This window comes from Trichomycterus rosablanca, chromosome 6 (genome assembly GCF_030014385.1).
Source record: "Trichomycterus rosablanca isolate fTriRos1 chromosome 6, fTriRos1.hap1, whole genome shotgun sequence".
Taxonomy (NCBI): domain Eukaryota; kingdom Metazoa; phylum Chordata; class Actinopteri; order Siluriformes; family Trichomycteridae; genus Trichomycterus; species Trichomycterus rosablanca.
Window position 1 is genome coordinate 10,618,254 of NC_085993.1, and position 15,344 is coordinate 10,633,597.

Genomic DNA, 15,344 nt, shown 5'->3' on the forward strand with positions numbered 1-15,344 from the left:
CACAGTTCCGATTGGGAGGAAACCCTTTACGACAAGCACTCCCAAACTCATGAACCAAGCGCAACCTACTTTCTGCTGATTAGGACCACAGGGATTCCCTCCCCATCTGTGCCTTAATAGTCTGTCCCATGTGTGCCCAGGGGAGAGGTAAAGCCAGGACAAACATACTTTATAGATGTAGGGGGTAAGGCTAACAAAATGATAAATGACTGTTGGGTTGAATCACAAGTCGAGATGTCCACTATAATGAGAAATGAGGAATATTTGTGGTTGGGGGAGGTGGGAAAGCTCTGCCCTCATTTAAAATACAAAAGCCTAAATGCCAGCTCCCATCACCTCTTTAACAGAGGATGTACACAAATCTAGTTTCTATTTCCTGTTACACTTTCACAAGCAGAACTGAATGAAACTACAATAAAAGATCCATTATCAAGACACAGTAAATACTGACAAACACTAAAATAAAATACCAAGATACCCAGTAAAAAACACTGCAGTGAACCAAACAAGCAAATAATCCATCCAAAGAGGTGAAAGAAAGCAATGAACATGTACACTGTTCATTCTTGAAATTAATATTATTAAACATAGGCAGCGGTAAAACACGCTAGCACACCAGAGATGAAATTTCAAATGCATCAGTTCGAAACTCAGCTCAATGATCAACTCAATGATCGGCTTGTTGTTCATACAGGGTGGGAAGCCGGATAGGGACCTCATAACTAATGCAATTACAACCTCTGCTGGCTGGTTGATGGTACCTGCACAGAGACGGGGAAAGAGTGCGTTGATCAGGGTGTGGCTCTCCGTACACAAAGCTGATCCAAACACGAATTCGCCTAGTGCAGGTGAAAAGATGCAGTCGGCTACTGCACACGTGTCGGAGGGGGACGTGTCAGTCAAATTCTCCTTAATCGGAGCGGGGATCTGCATCAGGGAGAGGAAGCCTAATGCAATTGGGCAATTGGACGCGGCAAAGTCGGGAGAAAGAAGAGAGTAATGCATAAACAAAATATAAAAAATAAAAAAATAAAAACTGCCCCCGTATTAAGGGGACACAGCAAATCATTTTGGTCAACATACTGGATTTGATACAGTTTTTACGCTGGATACCCTTTCTGAACCCTTGTGTTATTCGGCTTTGGACCAGCACTGAGAGCGCACTGACAAATGCACCTGCCAGACATAGCCATCAATGTCTTCGTAGATGCTTGACCAGCTAACAGCACAACTAAGCCCTGAACCCTGGATCACAGCGGTTCAGTTGTTTGTTTGTTTATTAGGATTTTAACGTCATGTTTTACACTTTGGTTACATTCATGACAGAAAACATTACACGAGGTTCTTCAGTTCACAAGGTTATATCGAACACAGTCTTGGACAATTTTGTATCCCCAATTCACCTCACTTGCATGTCTTTGGACTGTGGGAGAAAACCGAAGCACCTGGAGGAAACCCACACAGACACGGGGAGAACATGCAAACTCCACACAGAAAGGACCCGGAACGCCCAACCTGGGGATCGAACCCAGGACCTTCTTGCTGTGACAGTGCTACCCACTTAGCCACCGTGTCACCCCTCACAGCGGTTCAGAAATGCATGCAACCGGTGATCACTTCTTTTCACCTGCCAGGGGCGTGGTCTCAAAGCTCAGTATCATGTGCACAGAGAGCCACACACTACAATCCGTGCTTAGCCAGCCCCCCGTCCATGCAGGTGCCTCAATCAGTCGGCCAGTGCCAATTATACCAGCAACGAGAAACCCTGTTTTGGCCATTGTCCCTTTCCCATAGACAAACAGTCAATTGTGTGACTGTGTAGTCGCCCAACCAACTGATAGCAGAGCTGAGATTTAAATTTGAGAGCTTGAGATCTCAGCACTGGTGAGCTAGCCTGTTCTATCTTTGTTCCACCCAAGCACCAGAAATTCACTAGATTTTGGCACACTATAGAACACTGGAAATAATGGAGCTTAAAAGTGGGTGCACTATATGTTCTTTAGGAGAAAGACCACAGTTTGTTTGATCACAACTATTTATAATAGAATTGGTACAATATGACACCTTTGTACTGATCACATGATTAATGTTGGCAAAAATAAGTCATTTGGAAACAAGTCCTCAACCTTTTTCAAGGTAATACAGAACCTCATTTTGTCTTGGTTATGTTGCAGCCCAAAGAGACATTTGAGTCTGATGGTTGAGAGAGGCCATTTGGATTCCAGTCCTCCACCTTAATCTAGCTGTCCCATACCCATATACCCCCCACTGCAGTGTACAGGATGAGTCATTTATCTTCTTCTATCCAATTTCTTCATCTCATTGTGTTCATTTAGCTGATCTGATTTAATACATCAATCCTACAACGTTTCGGTAAACCTAAACAAAGACTTCAGCCCTGATCTAACCCTCACCAAGCTGACAGTAACGTGTCCAATCGCGCGCTCCCGAGCAGGGATTTAATTCGAGACGCCTGTGCAGTCAAGATCCCAGTATGGGAGAACTGGTCCCAATTTGTCAGCTCAGCTTTGGCACTCACTGGGTGTAGAGATTGGGGGGAGGGAACCAGACGTTATCCTCTGGGAGATGGGTATGGAGCAATCATGCATACACACAAACATACACCTGACAGCTGTATGCATGGCCGATCACTGGTGTCTGGCTGTGGGTTTTACATCAGAGCCTGTATCATTTTCTCTCTGTAAACTAAAGTGACGACTTAACAACACAAAAGATGAATGACCAGGCTAGATGGGGGAAAAAGTAATGAAAAGAGAGGAGAGGAAAGCAACCATAATAAATTCACAAACATGAAAATGAACACACACCTGAACTTCTCGTCTGGTTTCATGAAAAGCCTGTGGCTAAGCTAAGCAGCTTTTCAATATACAGTACATACAATATTAAAATGCTTTATCCATAGAGACAAGCATGTGTAGTGCTGGTTACTTAAGCCAAGTTTACACTGTGCAATTTTAGCGATCTTATTAGGTGCCTGCAACACTGAATGAGGTTCTCCAAAAACATTTTGTCCAATTTAAATGACCCACTGTGTGATATCATGAGGACTCTGCATTTAATTAGACCCTAAGAGTCCTGTTAATCCCTGGAAAAACACTGTCATGTCCTAGCATCAACCAGCACGTTCCAGATTTGCTCTGGGTAATAGTGGCAATGTTATGACTAGTTAAAAACCCTTTTAAAATTTAAAAAAGGAGGTTAGAAACTTACTGTGAATTTGTATTGCTTGTTTTTATACTGTCAGTGAATGTTGTATGTATGCAAGAAGTTGTTTGTTGTCTAATGTGAGCTGCTGTTACAAAGAAATTTCCTGCATTTCCTATCTATCTTAAATCATTCTTATGTCAAAATAAAACATAAGAAAAGGAGGAGCGTTTGGAGCCGTTGTTGGCTCTCTTTAAAGGGAACATGACGTAGGAAGGATATTTTATGGTCTGTAAGCATCTGTGCTAGCTCCTCTGACATTGTAGGAACCCTTATAAACCCTACACTGCCACTTTTACATCAGAATTTATTTTTCTTCACATTTACACCTTAACATTTACTCAGTTACCGTTTACTGGCCAACACTACACTTGTCCTTTGGTCCTGTCCATCTTTTTTTTTTAGATTAGACAATGTCTCTTGTATTTATTGTTTAAATCTAAGCTGTGTATACTGTGTTGTTTGCACTTGTGTTCTGTGTTGTTCCTGGAGGAATGTTTCGTTTTAATATATACTTGTATGAAGCTGGAATGGTTATTGTTTTTTTATTTATTTTTAGGATTATCTTGGGTGAAAATTTCTTTTAATGTACAGTATGTATTGGGCATATGTAGTCTTCGTCTTTCACAGTTATACTTTGGGCATTAATTCAGGATGTGTTTTATGGTGATTGGTGTCTGACATTCTTTGCAAAGTATGGGGTCCTAGTATTAAGGAATGATGGTTATAAAGCCTCTTGAACTTGACCTTGTACCCTTTGTATAATGGTATTAATGGATGTGAGGAATCTGTTGGTATTTAGAACAATTATTTTTTGTAACTAAATAATTGTTCCTATATTTTTGTCACAATGTCATACTGTGTGTCCCGTACAGTAATTTTGCATAGTTCTCTGCCTTCCTCCTACAGGTGAATTTTAGACAGGCCTTGTTGCAGCAATTGGTGGATTTTGATCCAAAATTTTTAACACTTTTATCAACTATTAAACCACCAGCATTAAACCATAAGCGCCCCTTACTTGAAATTAAGAGAAAGACAAACAAACCCAAGTATGGTGGTAAACACTCACCTTTGCCTTGGACAGGTGTGTCACTTTGAACGTTTTTCCAATAGTGGTGGATGTGAATAAGATTAAAGGTGTGTGTGTGTGTGTGTGTTGGGGGGGGGGGGCTGTTATTATTGCTGTTTCAACTCATTATGATTCAGGACAACAACCGATTCCAGACATTGAGTAATCAAGAATGGGAAGGAATGAAGGAATCATAAAGGTGACATTGTAAAGGACACTAAACACTGGATTCGAGTTTACAAGGAGAAACTCCTGCCTTAATAGTAATGGTGGTCAAGTTCTCCATCTTCCACTCGCCCACTCTCTCATCTTCCCCAACTGCCTTTTCATGTCCTTCTATTTTATTCATATCCTTTCCATCAGACACTATCCAGCCCACGTCTGACTGTTAAGGGGGCACGGCTGAGGACAACGAGCTGATCTGATTACTTATATCTGCCCGTCATCTTTCTTCTACGTGACTCGTACTTGGAGAGGAAGTCACCTTGGATTTATGGTTAAAGACAAATGGCAGACAGAGAGAGAATAAAAAGAGAAGAGGAAGGGTAAATGATGCTGGAATAGAAAAGCACAGAAACAGAGGCCATGTACTGTCCATTAGTATAAAGAGTGGATGATGGGAGTGAGCAGTATGGATTAAAACATCTTATCAGATTGCTAGAGAAAGCATGGGCTAAACAAAACATCAAAAACAAGTAACAACTATCATTTTAAGATATGAAGAGAAGGGCCTGTTGTTACCTTAAAAACCTATAACACAGAGACCTAAGGCAAGAATCAAACCCCAGTGTTCCAGACTCATATTTCTGTAGTGCACCCACTACTGATGAAGATGCTGCATCAAAATGCTGCCATGTAATGTATATTTCTTCATATATTTATGCTTTTCAAAAGAACACTACAGTGGTTTCTTGTAACTCGACACCCCCTAAACTCAAAATCTTTGAAACTCAACGCCGATTGTCAAGAAATTTGTACCGTGCAGTAAAACTCAGTAAAAATTTGAGCGGTGCAGTAAAACATCATGAAAGTGTGAATATGAGAAGAATCTGCATGTGTGTGGAATAACCATCAAATCCACTTTTAAAGCTCCACATGTATCTGTGTTTAGCTGGATTTCCTCCTTTTTCACTTTTGAACTTGTGTTATAGCTCTGGTGCTGAGAAATTGTGAGAATCAGCTTCTCCAAGAGACTTTTTTCCATGAAAAAAAAGGGCTTAACATGACAATGTATTAAAAGAACGCCATAGGAACATGAAACCTCTCTTAATCATTACTGCTCATAAGTTCTCTCCAATAATAAAATTCCTCGCTAGTTGTTTTAGTACAATAAGTCATGTAAAGCTTTGTACATTGACACACTCCATAAGAAAATCTTTTAAACTCAATGCCACTCCCAGAATCAATTGATGTCGAGTTTCAAGGTACCACTGTACAACAAAATTAATCCAATATAATTGGAAAAACCATGCATACTTAACAATGCCAACGTTTTTCAAACACCTGATTAGGTGACTGATCTAACCCACTCCAGTCCACACGTTTATGCTTAACACCATCAGATTAAAAAAACCTTGAGGCCGAAGCTCCTCTCTCTGTCTACAGACCAGACTGAATAGCGGCTTAAGCAGAACACAGCAGATCTTTTTACATGTGAGATTATGTAGTGATAGCATCAGTGAACACTACACACAGTCATGCAGGGAGGAGAGGCTGGATGGAGAGTAGTGTGTGTGTGTGTGTGTGTGTGTGTGTGTGTGTGTGTGTGTGTGTGTGTGTAGTTGAGATCACATTACCTGGGTTGTCAGATTTCTTTAACATGTTGATTTGTCAAACGTAAAGAGGATTAAACTTTCATTCTGACTTTCTTTTTACACAATTCTCTATGATAGTGGTCCCATCAAACAACCGGTTCACTGATCTGTTCTAATGTCCATGTGCAGATGTGATGTGTGTACATTTTTTGTAAGTGAGTAGTGCAGGTAGGTGGGTGTGTGAGCATTGTATTTTTATGAAAGTGTGTTTTGTTCGAGAGCAGCTGAGCAAACACACTGAGCAGGTCAGTTCTCAGAAACGTCCTGATGTACAGTAACAGCCCGAGAGATCAGTAGGACACACACACACCCATCATTGTCAAGAACCCAAACATGAGCATCTATTTAACCCAACGTTCTTTTTCAGACCATATCACCGGTCTCTGTTGGGCTTACCTCATGAATGCAGTCATGCACAACATCAACAATAGAAAACATTTCCTCCAGCCATGAGTGAGTAACTATCAAGTGAGAGAAACAAAACAGACAAAACCCAACAATGTGGGGTAGAATTTAGGCTCTAGTGGTTACATAGTAAACTAGAGTGACAGTGTTTTATTTTTCTTTCAAGCATAATTTCAAAAGAAGCCTCCATGTTTTTATTCGTGAGAAGTGAAGATCACAGGAAGGGATTTGCTCTGGACTAGCAGATGGAATGTTAGCAAGCAAGCCCACTGAGTGTTTTCCATATGCTGCCATTCTGTTTCATAATGTTCCTTAGATATTTCCACCTTATTTGCAATTTAAAAAAGACAAAAAGAATTACTCGTCGTGACTCATATAGCCAGACCTGTTACCAACAACCAAATCAAATCAGCAGGACCTGCCCAGACAAGAAGCACAAGCTAACAAACAGACACTTCTCTAAAGGAGTAGGCACAAAACTACAAGATGGGTTCTAGGGTTGTGTCTGGATTGTCAGTGCTTTGTATAGTGTGGATGAAGCAGCTTAAAAAAAGTCCACGTGTAAACAAAAAAGCTCCTGGAGATGTTTGATTGGTCTGTACAGGTGTAAATGACCTGGTTAAAGCTTCACCTCTGCTGCTCATCTGACAATAGTCTGTGCACAAGCACATTGGAAGTAGATACAGCTTCTCCAACAGCACACAACTGAACTTAGTATGTCAAATAAGAACTACATTTACCACACATAACTTATATTAGTGGCTTTTAGATTAGATTAGATAGATACTTTATTTATCCCTAAGGAAATTACTGAATTTTATACAAAGCATCTTACAATTTAGGGTTGGGCGGTATGACCAACAATTTGTATCACAGTATTTTTTAAGATTCTGATGTTTCACTGTATATCACGGTATGTTTTTTTTTGTATGACTGGGACTTTTTATATGTCTGTGGCTTATTCTACTGTCATAGGTACATAGAATATAAAAAGTTTTAATGTCACCATGTATATAATGAAGGTTTTGAGCACTATAAGCTTTGCTAGGCCCTACAAAATGACACAATATATGATGGAATCAGTATGAGTGAAACAGTTGCAATAAATAAAAAATTTTTATTATTATTTTTTTATATTTAAGTATTATACCAATATTAGTATTAGTATAAACATTTTATATATCTCTGATTCCAGTTCGCTTATAACGTTGAAATAGCGACTAACAAAGTATTTTCATCCTGTAAGACATACCTGGAATCCACCGTTTTCATTATTGCTCTAAAAAGCTTCTTTCTCGAATCGTGTCCTTGCATATGTGAATTGTAACTGCGCTCATAATGTTTCTGTTTGCATCGGCCATGGCTCGACAAACCGTGCAGTATATAGTGTTTAAGTCTGTTCTAAATTGTCGACATGCCTCATTTATTTGGCAGGTTCTTCCGGTGCATATGTGGTCCTCCTCTCTTCATCTTCCATCTGTTTTTGTAAATTTTTTTCACCATATTAAGGAAACTTCTCTTATCTGTTAACACCATTGTGCTAACACTAACTGGCTAACTACTTAATCTGCACGGCGCTCCGTAACACTTTTAGTGGTGAACAATATTATATGACCTGCCGTCTTTTGAAGCCTACAGCTGTTAAAATTAACTATGTTACGGTATGGCGGTATATGAAAAATCCATACAGTATGAGCAATCAAAGACGGTATGCACCAAATGCACCATCATACCGCCCAGCCCTATTACAACTGTGACCATATACAGTCCAAGCCAGTTAAAATTTAAGGTCTTGCTTAAGAGCTCATCAGAGGAAACATAGCATAAGCATAAGGCATTCCGGTTACTAGTCTAGTACCTAAACCATTTAGCTAATACTACCCATACTGCTCAGACTAGGTTGATTTTGATTCTATACTGTTAGCACTAGTTAGGGAAAAATCCTGTTTAAGAAAAGGATGTAAAAACCTAAAACTTAACCTTAAACTGTAGCTGAAACTTCATTTGTATAAGTTTATCTTCTGAGTAGCATTGATCTGGGAACATAATTTTAGCTTCCTAATGAGCAGAAATTAGTTAATCCAACATTTCTGGTCAAAAGAACTTTTCTATTTCAAGTCTATGCAAATAAAATAACACTATTATAAACTGCAGCATTTGACAGGAAGTTAAGTGAAACAGCACAGTTAAGTGAACTTTCACTACTGCATGTTTAGTCCCGGCTTACTTGTTTAATGGACTGCTTCTCACATTATTGATAAACCTGATACTAAAAGTTCTGTTTGTTTCTTAATTGGACTAAATCTAAGAATTAGAATAAAATATAATATAATATATATATATATATATATATATATATATATATATATATATATATATATATATATATATATATACATACATATATATATATACATACATACATACTATACATAGAATACATACTATATATATACAGTGTATCACAAAAGTGAGTACACCCCTCACATTTCTGCAAATATTTTATTATATCTTTTCATGGGACAACACTATAGACATGAAACTTGGATATAACTTAGAGTAGTCAGTGTACAGCTTGTATAGCAGTGTAGATTTACTGTCTTCTGAAAATAACTCAACACACAGCCATTAATGTCTAAATAGCTGGCAACATAAGTGAGTACACCCCACAGTGAACATGTCCAAATTGTGCCCAAAGTGTCAATATTTTGTGTGACCACCATTATTATCCAGCACTGTCTTAACCCTCCTGGGCATGGAATTCACCAGAGCTGCACAGGTTGCTACTGGAATCCTCTTCCACTCCTCCATGATGACATCACGGAGCTGGTGGATGTTAGACACCTTGAACTCCTCCACATTCCACTTGAGGATGCGCCACAGGTGCTCAATTGGGTTTAGTCCATCACCTTTACCTTCAGCTTCCTCAGCAAGGCAGTTGTCATCTTGGAGGTTGTGTTTGGGGTCGTTATCGTGTTGGAAAACTGCCATGAGGCCCAGGCTCGAAGGGAGGGGATCATGCTCTGTTTCAGAATGTCACAGTACATGTTGAAATTCATGTTTCCCTCAATAAACTGCAGCTCCCCAGTGCCAGCAACACTCATGCAGCCCAAGACCATGATGCTACCACCACCATGCTTGACTGTAGGCAAGATACAGTTGTCTTGGTACTTCTCACCAGGGCGCCGCCACACATGCTGGACACCATCTGAGCCAAACAAGTTTATCTTGGTCTCGTCAGACCACAGGGCATTCCAGTAATCCATGTTCTTGGACTGCTTGTCTTCAGCAAACTGTTTGCTGGCTTTCTTGTGCGTCAGCTTCCTTCTGGGATGACGACCATGCAGACCGAGTTGATGCAGTGTGCGGCGTATGGTCTGAGCACTGACAGGCTGACCTCCCACGTCTTCAACCTCTGCAGCAATGCTGGCAGCACTCATGTGTCTATTTTTTAAAGCCAACCTCTGGATATGATGCCGAACACATGGACTCAACTTCTTTGGTCGACCCTGGCGAAGCCTGTTCCGAGTGGAACCTGTCCTGGAAAACCGCTGTATGACCTTGGCCACCATGCTGTAGCTCAGTTTCAGGGTGTTAGCAATCTTCTTATAGCCCAGGCCATCTTTGTGGAGAGCAACAATTCTATTTCTCACATCCTCAGAGAGTTCTTTGCGATGAGGTGCCATGTTGAATATCCAGTGGCCAGTATGAGAGAATTGTACCCAAAACACCAAATTTAACAGCCCTGCTCCCCATTTACACCTGGGACCTTGACACATGACACCAGGGAGGGACAACGACACATTTGGGCACAATTTGGACATGTTCACTGTGGGGTGTACTCACTTATGTTGCCAGCTATTTAGACATTAATGGCTGTGTGTTGAGTTATTTTCAGAAGACAGTAAATCTACACTGCTATACAAGTTGTACACTGACTACTCTAAGTTATATCCAAGTTTCATGTCTATAGTGTTGTCCCATGAAAAGATATAATGAAATATTTGCAGAAATGTGAGGGGTGTACTCACTTTTGTGATACACTGTATATAAAATTAACCCAAGGGATTTTGGACCTGGATTTTGTATTGTAACTTTGACTTTCACAATGTCCACTGTGAAACAAATGGCTTTTAGCTAGCAAAGATGCTAAAGTGTTATCTAGGGTTAGTACTAAAGGTATCATAAGTACACACATATGACAAACTAAAACAGAAGGTGGATTCAGTTTACTGATTTAAAATGACTAGTTCAGATACAGTTTAGAAGAAAAACAGAAGCAATGATTTAGCAGAATGTTATCATGCTAACTGAACCAATAGCTACACAAGAAGCGTGCGCCCACCTTCCCGGCATTTTCCTGCCCAGTGATCTCCTGAAAGCACACAGGAGTGAAAGGGAACGAGAGCAGTTCTGTACTCTCAGATTTCCAGGGTTAATAAAACACCCTTTGTTAGCTCAGATGCTCATGTATGTGTGTGTGTGTGTGTGTGTGTGTGTGTGTGTGTGTGTGTGTATGCCTAAACTCAGGAGTATAAGATCGGATCTCTGCAAAGTGAAAATTAAAATGCAAAAAGGAAAAAAAGGAAGAGCAATCAGGTGTCAGGATCCGTAACCACAGTGAGAGACAATAAGTCAGATTATTGCATGATAACACGAGCAGGGGTGCTAACCAAGAAGAAGAGGAACATAAAAACAAACGAACGAATGCTACTGTTGGGAGGCCGCCACATGCCCTCTATCCGGGGTAATTGAAAGCAGACCCAAAGCTCTTGAGCACAGGACTGTGGTTTCAGAAGCCTGTTTGCTGTAGGAGTCGTGTCATGGTCAAAAATCAGCAGGTTATTGGAACGTGTTGTTAAGTATGAGCTCTCAGTTTTGAGCTAATGTTAATTATAAACTAAACTACAGTTTTTAGACTTGGAAGTTTCTAGATGTGGTATCTATTAGCCAAAAAATGGATGTGCCATGTTACCCCGGATCTGCCCAGACTAGAAGCACAAGCTTATAAACAGACATTTCTCTAAACATCTTCTCATTGGGCTAAAAATGTTTTAAAACTAAACCCCAACTGTAAGGCATGGGGGGGGGGGAGGCTGGTAGAGTAGGTACAAAACTACAAGATGGGTTTTAGTTGTGTCAAATATTTCCAGACTGTCAGTGCTATATACATATATATATATATATATAGGGTGGATAGGGTGGATGAAGCAGCTTGAGAAAGCCTCAGCCATCCATCCATCCATCCACCCACCCATCCATCAAAAAAAGGACCAGCATTTCATGAGCTCTCAGTTTTGAACCAATGTTAATTATAAACTTTTACACATTTAGAATTATAATTATAAAAGTTTCTAGATGTGGTATCTATTAGCCAAAAAAACAGAAGCATGTGCCATGTTACCCTGGATCTGCCCAGACAAGACGCACAAGCTGTTAAATAGACATTTCTCTAAACGTCTTCTTGGTGGGCTAAAAACGTTTTACTGCAAACTAAACCCAGCTGTAAAGCATGGGGGGCAGCTGGTAGAGTAGGTACAAAACTACAAGATGGGTTCTAGGGACTTAGTTGTGTCAAATGTGACCAGACTGTCAGTGCTTTGTATAGGGTGGTTAAGGCCGCTCGAGATGGCCTCATCCATCCATTCATCTAGGGCTGGGCGGTATGGCCAAAAATTTGTATCACGGTATTTTTCAGAATTCTGATGCTTTCACGGTATATCACAGTTTTTTTTTATTTCATCATGTATATATAATAGAGGATTTGAAAACTGTAAGATTTGCTTGGCCCCACAAAATGACTCTATATATGTGAATATGAATATGCATGCAACCGTTGCAGAATGTAAATCGTTTTTATTGTGCAAACTGCAACGTTGATGCCAAAAACCATATCATTATGTAAGTATTATACAATTCCCTTAGTTCTCCCAATATAATCGTTATACTGTTACACTGAGGTATTGCTCTAGCGCACGTCTCTAGGTACCTAATACGTTCAATATAATAAAATTGACATTTATCATTTTTACAATATATTTATATCATTGTTTAACTGTGTAGGACATTTATTCTGTAATATAGGCAGAGTGCATCTTATATTTCATCATGCTTTTATAGTTTGTCCACGCAGCTGAACCTCACATTTAAGAAACAGCGTTAACTAAAAATGAACAAAGAACCTTTTGAAATCTATTTGATTGTTGTTTGTTTCTTGCTTACTGCAGAATCAGTTCGTGCAATTCTGTAGATTTTTGGATGTTTATTGGCTGAAAACAAGACAAAAGAACCTCGGTGTACAGTGCCCAGTACGAGAATCCCTTCCCCATATTGTTTAATTTTTCTTTGCAGATAGAGAAATAAATGCAAGTCAAATACACAAATACAAGAAGTCCAAACAACAGCAGATGCGGTGTCATTACTTTTTCTTTCTTCTGAAAACTCCTGCCTGACTTTTCCCGCTCTTTATAGAGCAAATTTACGCATGTCAGCACACGCACACGCTCGCACGTTTATTTCTGGTAGAATTGATAGGAAATGTTAAATTCAGAAAATTAAAATACGATCTATTTTTCAATTTCTGCTTGTTTGTTGTTTGTTAATCTTGCAACAAAAAACACAGACCTAAATGCTGCCCACATTTTGCTTATATTTGAAGTCTACAGCAACTGTATAAACTACGCCACGGTATGGCGGTATAGGAAAAATCCACACTGTGCGAATAATTGAAGCTGGTACACCGAACGTACCGTCACACCGCCCAGCACTACATCCATTTATCCATCCATCCATCCATTCATTCATTCATCCATCCATTCATCCATCAAAAAAGGACCAGCATTTCATAAGCTCTCAGTTTTAAACCAATGTTAATTATTAACTAAACTACATTTTTTAGACATAGACATTTCCAGATGTGGTATTTATTATCCAAATTTAGCCATGCTGCCCTGATCACTTGGTGAAATCTTTACAAAATACACATGAAACACAGATGCCTTAAATAAATTCAACACGATTAAGGTCTGCATTACCAGCAGCTCTTTAAACTCAGATAAAAGACAAAACCTTCATTTTTACCTACACCCTAATACACAAACCACATGAAACAAAACTGATCTTACCTCTGATGTTCCCAGTTCTCATTTAGTTGTGCAGTAATCAGGAACTATACATCTCAGCAGTAACAATCCAAACCTGTACAAATAAAGCACAGCCCATTAGAGACTAAGCAATGACTCATTTAGTATTAGGAGATGAAGCTGGGACTGGAATTAGCTATTCAGGTCCACACATGTCCAAAGCATGTCAGCCAAGTCGAAAAGAGCCCAAATGGTGGTTGGCTGCTTTAGCATTTTGTTTTTGCACTTCCAGTCCTGACGAATGAACCAGTAGTGTAAAATAAGGTGGAATTAAAATAGAATTAGAAAGTATTAGCTTCCATCTGAAAAAATCCAGTTGGCTTCTGCTATTTTGGTTTAATGTTTAAACTGTTACAATAAACGAGGTATTCTAGGGTCAAACTACCACAGATTTTTAAGCTGTTCTAAAGTCGTCTTATTTTTGGCTTGTTAAAATGAGCATCCGTTTCATTCCCAACTGAGCTGTGGTCGTACCACACAAAAGAACAAACTGAACAGAGGAGAATTGTTAAATCCTACATAATGTCCCAGGGTTCATATGGCCTGCTGCTGGTCTTCTCCTGCTTGGAGTCTGCTAAACAGCTTATAAAAATACTCTAGCAACATAAAGAAAAAGACTCTTTACTTACTATATATACACACACCGATCAGCCATAACATTAAAACCACCTCCTTGTTTCTACACTCACTGTCTATTTTATCAGCTCCACTTACCGTATAGGAGCACTTTGTAGTTCTACAATTACTGACTGTAGTCCATCTGTTTCTCTGCATGCTTTGTTAGCCCCCTTTCATGCTGTTCTTTAATGGTCAGGACCCCCACAGAGCAGGTATTATTTAGGTGGTGGATGATTCTCAGCACTGCAGTGACAATGACATGGTGGTGGTGTGTTAGTGTGTGTTGTGCTGGTATGAGTGGATCAGACACAGCAGCGCTGCTGGAGTTTTTGTAAATACCGTGTCCAGAGTCCACTTACTGTCCACTCTGCTGGACACTCCTACCTAGTTGGTCCACCTTGTAGATGTAAAGTCAGAGACGATCGCTCATCTATTGCTGCTGTTTGAGTTGGTCATCTTCTAGACCTTCATCAGTGGTCACAGGACGCTGCCCACGGGGCACTGTTGGCTGGATATTTTTGGTTGGTGGACTATTCTCAGTCCAGCAATGACAGTGAGGTGTTTAAAAACTCCATCAGCGCTGCTGTGTCTGATCCACTCATAGCAGCACAACACACACTAACACACCAGCACAATGGCAGTGTCACTGCAGTGCTGAGAATGATCCACCATCTAAATAATACCTACTCTGTGGTGGTCCTGTGGGGGTCCTGACCATTGAAGAACAGGGTGAAAGGGGGCTAACAAAGCATGCAGAGAAACAGATGGACTACAGTTAGTAATTGTAGAACTACAAAGTGCTTCTATATGGTAAGTGGAGCTGATGAAATGGACAGTGAGTGTTATGACTCATCGGTGTGTATAAATATATTTATATTCCCTCTTTATAATAATTTTACTGTATATATGGACTATATGGAACTGGACTAGTAATCGAAAGGTCACCAGTTCAAGCACTGCCAGGTTACCACTGTTGGGCCCTTAAGCAAGGCCCATAACCCTAAATAGCTTTGACAATTTACTGTCATGGTACAGTAAGTCACTTTGGATAAAAGCATCTGCTAAACGCCA

The 15,344-nt window shown here is 39.9% G+C and overlaps 1 long non-coding RNA gene across 1 annotated transcript in view; it reads right to left on the bottom strand.

Moving 5' to 3' along the window:
- Positions 1–15,344, bottom strand: part of LOC134316879 (uncharacterized) — a 72,687-nt gene that overhangs the window by 23,950 nt on the left and 33,393 nt on the right. Inside the window, exon 2 of the long non-coding RNA XR_010013135.1 lies at positions 13,638–13,710. This is a non-coding gene — a long non-coding RNA (uncharacterized LOC134316879). The remainder of the gene's footprint in view (positions 1–13,637; positions 13,711–15,344) is intronic.